General features: G+C 44.7%; 1 long non-coding RNA gene across 2 annotated transcripts; it reads right to left on the reverse strand.

Annotated features, from left to right (window-relative positions):
- Window positions 1-354: 354 nt before the first annotated feature.
- On the reverse strand, window positions 355-5,245 carry LOC147018207 (uncharacterized). Of its 2 annotated transcripts, none has more exons than XR_015062312.1 (3): window positions 5,203-5,245; window positions 5,063-5,107; window positions 355-1,558 (listed from the first exon to the last, which is right to left on the reverse strand). It is a non-coding gene; the product is annotated as an uncharacterized LOC147018207 (long non-coding RNA). The 2 variants fall into 2 exon arrangements; XR_015062313.1 differs by having other exon boundaries at window positions 5,063-5,101; window positions 5,203-5,224.
- Window positions 5,246-6,071: the final 826 nt, after the last annotated feature.

Raw genomic sequence — 6,071 nt, forward strand, 5'->3', positions numbered from 1 at the left:
ATTCAGCATTATACGTGTTGTGGTTATAATGTTTACCCCGTTCAGACACAATCACGCAACTTACATTTATATCGGTAAATATAGTAAATATAGATCAGGGAAACCTGGGTGCATTGGGACATGTGCTCCAGCTGTTATTCTTGGTCAATGATGTCAAGTGTCAACAGAGTGGCACTTAATACCACTGGTCAAGAATAGCTACTCGAGATGTCCCAATGCACCCCAGTTCCTTCTACTCGATCTGAGAATGTTTTCATGAAAGCCCTCCTCCTCTTCCTCCTCCTCATCCTCATCCCCTTCTCCCTCCTCCTCCTCCACCTCCTCCTCTCCCTCCTCCTCCTCCACCTCCTCCTCTCACAGGTTTATCCCCTCTCCTCTGCAGCTATGCTTTCCATCTTTTTACCCATGGTACAGTCTTGTGAGCAGTTGCTTCCAAGCAACTTGCTTTCTCACCGTGGAAGGCAAATCCCATCGAGTGTAACCTTGTGTTTCTCTGCAACATCAACAGCAATTGCATACATATTCTCAGACAAGCTGAATCTGACAGAATGGTGCAGAGGTAGTGCACTTACTTTTGAGTAGTCTAGTTTGGGTTCGATTCCAGGCCCGATTATCAACTCTCAGATTGGTGCTTCACAGGCAGGGTGTTCCATCATAAAATACACCGTCCCTCAGATGGACATTAAACCAGGTGTCCCATCTGCTCGCATTCGTCGGTGGACGTTAAAGTGCCGCTGTGCCACCAATGCAATACCTCCTGAAGGTTAAGGCAGGGATTTTGTAATTTGTTCAGGGTGCCAACTCTCGCACTCTTTGCGAAGGACACCATGGGATCTTTAACGTCCACCAACTAATTTTAGCAGATGGGTCCTCCGTTTTAACGTCCATCTGATGTTGGGTGACATGGTGCTTCGTCACTCTGCACGTGAAGCACCAAGGTGACAGTTTATAGCTGAGTCAGGAAATGAGCCCAGGGTAAACAGCTGAAAGGAGTGTACATACCCTTAGCACCTCAAAGTGTGAATACAGCCAGAGATCTCCCGAGCAATGATGCTACCAGCAAAACGAATGAACGAGTTACATGGGTGACAAATTCAAAATTGAACACCTTAGAATAGATATTAAATACAGTACTAAAACTGTTATGAAGGCTAAAATGATGAATATAATTGAAGGCTAGCACATTAGCAGAGATCTAAATTTTCAAATGAGACGAGTCACTATAAACAAAGTAAGGAATTTAGATTTACTATCTTGGCCAAGTTTGATCATTTATCTTTCCAACTTGTTTATCACAAGTCACCTTTTGTGGGCCAGGCCACCAACTCACTCTGAACATGCTTCTCTTCAGAAATGGGTGGCAATTCTCAGAGCTGTGAACATCAAGCATGAGTTCAGGATAGTTTCGAGACACATCTCTGTTTGACACAGACCAACAGTCATGACATCCCACCATGTTTCCAAGCATTTCGTATGAAGGTAGGTACACACTTGCCAAAGTGTCATATTGAGCCTTTCTTGAGTGGTTGTGGACATCGTTTGTTCTTCATGGTACAACCTATATGGAATAGCAGAGTTGATATTACAAAGACTTCACCCCCTGAACTATGGGCAGCCGAGCTCCACCTGCTGCACCACAGCTGAGCACCACCCCAATATCACATTGCTGACCAATTGCATTTGTCCATTGGCCAAAGTCACGGACGTGTGGTGTAAAAGAACATGTCCGATTTTTTTCCACATGGCAACATATGACGGGGCACGAGGGATGGTGGCAAGTGTTACCCCACATGACACACAAATATATTACCTTCAACAAACTTTGTGAACACCGGACACTATGTGTCCACCTTTCCCTGTCTGACAGATTTCCTTCTGCTCTCCTGTCGGAACCCGATGTTTCCCAGGGCAGTTTTCGATTAAAGGACAATCCTTTTTGAAATCCTAAATGGACTCGTTTGTCTCCTTCTACAACACTAAGGTAACATTTTGCTTTGTCGCAACTTCACCTTTGTGTCATCGTTTCTTAACCTCATAGACTGGCTGCCGCAGCCACGGGTATGTTCGGTCTGCTGACCTTCAGAAGATGAGAGCTTGGTTTTCCATATAGAACGTGACTGCCAACCTAGCTAACCAAGTCTCATATTCTCATGGTATCTCTCCAGAAGGATCATGTGACCAATACCCTCATCATCTGCAGCCAACTACTTACACTGGCTCAATCTCTGGAACTTTCTGGCCTCACCCATAGCAAAGACCTTTCCTGGACAGACCTGATTTTGAAGCCCCCTTCAAGAAGCAGTAGCCGTCTTGGCATCGTGCACAAATTCAGATAGTTTCTCAACGGTTCTTAGATCTTCAAAGCAAACAAGCTCCAAAGACCAAGACTCCCACTTTGGATTGGATTTTCCAAATAATTTGTCTACAAGTCTTCTACTGTTTCCTCTTCATCAGTCTGTGGAATCACCTGCTCCTTTCTACATTCATTTAAGATTTCAACCCATTGTGTGTCCACTTGCAATATCGCCTACGCTTTCTCACTCCATTTTTCCCAGTCCCTCACTTGCGTGTCATTCTATACCTGTTTGCGGGATGCGTGCCCTCAGCCCTGTTCAACTTTTTCCGAAGCATAAAGATCTGCATTCAGAACAACAAAAACTTATCATATTAGGGCTTGAAGAATGGCCTATACTCGAGAGGTATGCACACTTGCCTCTGAGCTGCTCTGAGCTGTGTAGCCTGAGATCGAATCCTGACCCAGATATGAACCGTCATCCTGGTGTCTCGGGCAAGGCATCAATGTGTGTGCTGTCCTTTAGATGGAGGTTAAACTGGATGTCCCTTCTGCCAGCATTAGTGAGTGGACGTTAAAGACCGTATGGTGTGTCATTTGCAAAGAGTCGGCGAGCTATTGCCGGCACCCTGGCCAAATTCCAAATGCCTGCTCCAACCTGCAGGGGGCACTGCACCAGCGGACAGCCGTGCCACAAGCAATGATGCAGCCAGCAGCCACGAGCTGCACCCAAATTGATGAAACATATCAAATTCACATTTTCTATTTTTACAACAACAAAATCTTGAAATAGTTTTGTGAAGGTCAGGGCGTGGATGACGTTTCGTGAGGTCGATTCCAGATCATGCATCATAGGTTATGGAATCTACAACCCCGATCCCCACACTGCACTTACTCTGAATGTTGAAATGACGTGAAAACGCTTCATAGCAGTTACTCCATTCCTTTACTGAGAGTGAGAACCAAAGGTCCATGGCTTGTGGAGTCCTTTTCCAAAGTGGAAGCATCCATAAAGGACAAGCTCCTTGTTTATTATATCCTTCAAAACCATTTATATTCTTATCCAGTCTTAAGGACAATTTTCAAGGATCGTCGCTTTGCTGCAAGCGTCTCAGCCAAGTGTCTTCGGAGGGTATTCAGGAAAGGACCATTTTGGCCTGGACTGGAAAACACCACATGAAGAGATGTGTTTTCCCCACCAAGTACAGGTGGTTTCCTGTATCAAGAGCAGATCTCAACCACACTGCGCAATTGGTTACGGTCGTTTAAAGATGAACGTTTATGCTTTGTATGGTCTATATGAATCATTGAGACGGGAGACACTCTGGATTGTTCCATCGCTGTGTAGGGTCTCAAATACATATTCAACGTTCATTGATAGAGGAGGTATTGCTCTGTGCTTTGAATGATGGAACAGAGCACTCTGCAAAAAGAAAGCTTTGGACATAAAAGTGCAGGAGAGTTGCACATCATCTGTGCTTTGGAGCATTTCGACCAGACTGGTTCGATGGATGACTCAGCTAGTGCGCAGCCTCAGTGAATCATCTTTCTCGTACCATGAGTCTCATCATCGTTCCGATTTTAAATCCGACACGGTTCAAACATCAAGAGGATGTTGACCCTGAATTTTGTGGTTTTTCACCAAAACGAAGATCATTTGGCCGAATTACCAGAGGCAAGCTTATCTTGCAGGTGTGCAGGTCTTACCTGCTTGGAGCACGGAGGCTCTGCCGATTCCTCCATTTTAGCTCGGCTTCGGGCTTCACAATACAAGGCGGTGAGAGAATTGCGCTTGAGTAATAATTTTGCTCATTGCTGAGCAATCGTGACCTCGGTGATGAAACTACATCATCTACGACGATCCTCTATTTTTACAGCATTCAGGGATGAACCTACATTATCCCAATGAGCTGACGAGGTCAACAGAGTGATGTCCTCTGCACGAAGAGAACTTTCTTTGCAAGGTTTATTTGCAGACATCAAGAGGCTAGTGGACCATTCGAAGAAGCGCATTCAAGGGGACTGTTGACTTTATAAAATAGTCAAAGGAAATGGAACCACGACAAATGAAAAACAACCCGAAGACCAGAAGACGTCAGCATCCGTGGGAATGCAAGTAACGGTCCAAGCTGCAGGTATAGTTGCCATAGCAACCATGGCTGTAGACTGTTACCTGACAACTATATAGTGCAGTAACAGTCTATAGCCACGGGTACCATGACCCCAAGGGCTGTTGGCACTTGCAATGTAGAGGATTCCAACAGGTGAAGAGAGGAGATGGGAAATGGACGGCGGAGGAGGAAGAGCAGAATATAGATTGAGGGGGTATGGCATAGGAGGGTGGGTTGGCTCTGGGGTATTCTAGGGGGAAAGGAAGGGTGGGTTAGCTTTACTATATAGGGCTCTCATGAAGGAACCCCAACATCTAACAAGCACGTCGCTGACATTTATGATCAAAAGTTTAAGAATAATTATCAACAATTCGAATCATTGCAATTACATACAAAGCATATCAATAAACAAGTCAGGATGTGCTCGATTCAAGTCCAACATGTCCAATTATCTACAAATTCCATTGAAATACAAGGAAGGAGAGACACAGCTTCCAGGCATGAAATGGGATGAGAAACAATATTGCGCAAACGAATTTCATGGGAGTGCATTGAGAGATGGCAATGAAACGATTGAAAACCCTTTAAACGAGCTTATTGGAACAGTCAGAGTGCGACTACGATCGTAATACAATCAAAACCAACAGACATCTCTCACCTGACTCAGGTGTATACCTTGGACCTTCGAAGCAAAATACTGTTGCTTGATGGGCGGAATAGAAATAGACAGCCAATGGTAAAGCTACTGCATACCGAGCATATTAAGCGATCAGGCAGGCAAACGTAGTTGTGACTCACCCCTTTCCCCCGAACCCCCAGCATCCTCGAAAACGGTCCCGCGACGCGTCTGTCCACGCTTCGGACGCTCACCTTCATATAAATACGGTGTGGGCGTGGCTCGACGTGGGAGGAGAGGAGCGGAGCCAATAGGGACCTGGCTGAGCAGAAAACATATTACTACAATCATATTACACACATTGTACATGACGTTGTACGTAATAAATGTACAAACCCCTCCACACACTTTTAGAACAATAGTTTATTATATTTTGTTCATGCTGTGCGATGTTTTTGACTCAACCAAAGATACGAAAATAAAAGTATACAACGTTATATTATATTATATTATATATGAAAAACTGATCCGGACGTTTTTGGGCTTCAGACACAGAGGGGACACTTTTGGACACGGCAAGCAAATATTTATTTAATTTACATTGTCTCCGTCTCATGGAGGAGCTGCAGGTACACGCAGGTAACGTACAGCATGCAGGACAAGTACATGAGGAAATACCAATGTACTTTTACATGAATCATCAGAACGATAGTTCCCATGGTGTGCTGTCTTTTTGGCTGCTGGTTGCATCATTGGTGAGGGGCACCGTTGTGCTGCTGCTGCAGTGCCCCTATGACCAGGAAACTGGTACTCATTTTGCCGACCTCGGAAGGATGACAGGCTGAATTAACTTCCTAATGTTAATTAAGTGGTAAACGGGGGTCGAACTCAGGACCCTAGGGATCCCAAGCCACTACCCTAACCGCTCAGCCAACAGGCAATAACAATAGTAAACAATGGATAATAACAATGGTGAACAATGGATAATAACAATAGTGAACAATGGATAATAACAATAGTAAACAATGGATAATAACAACAGTGAACAATG

The sequence above is a fragment of the Eptatretus burgeri genome, chromosome 10, assembly GCF_056783735.1.
Source record: "Eptatretus burgeri isolate ZD-2024b chromosome 10, Ebu_testis_v1, whole genome shotgun sequence".
Taxonomy (NCBI): domain Eukaryota; kingdom Metazoa; phylum Chordata; class Myxini; order Myxiniformes; family Myxinidae; genus Eptatretus; species Eptatretus burgeri.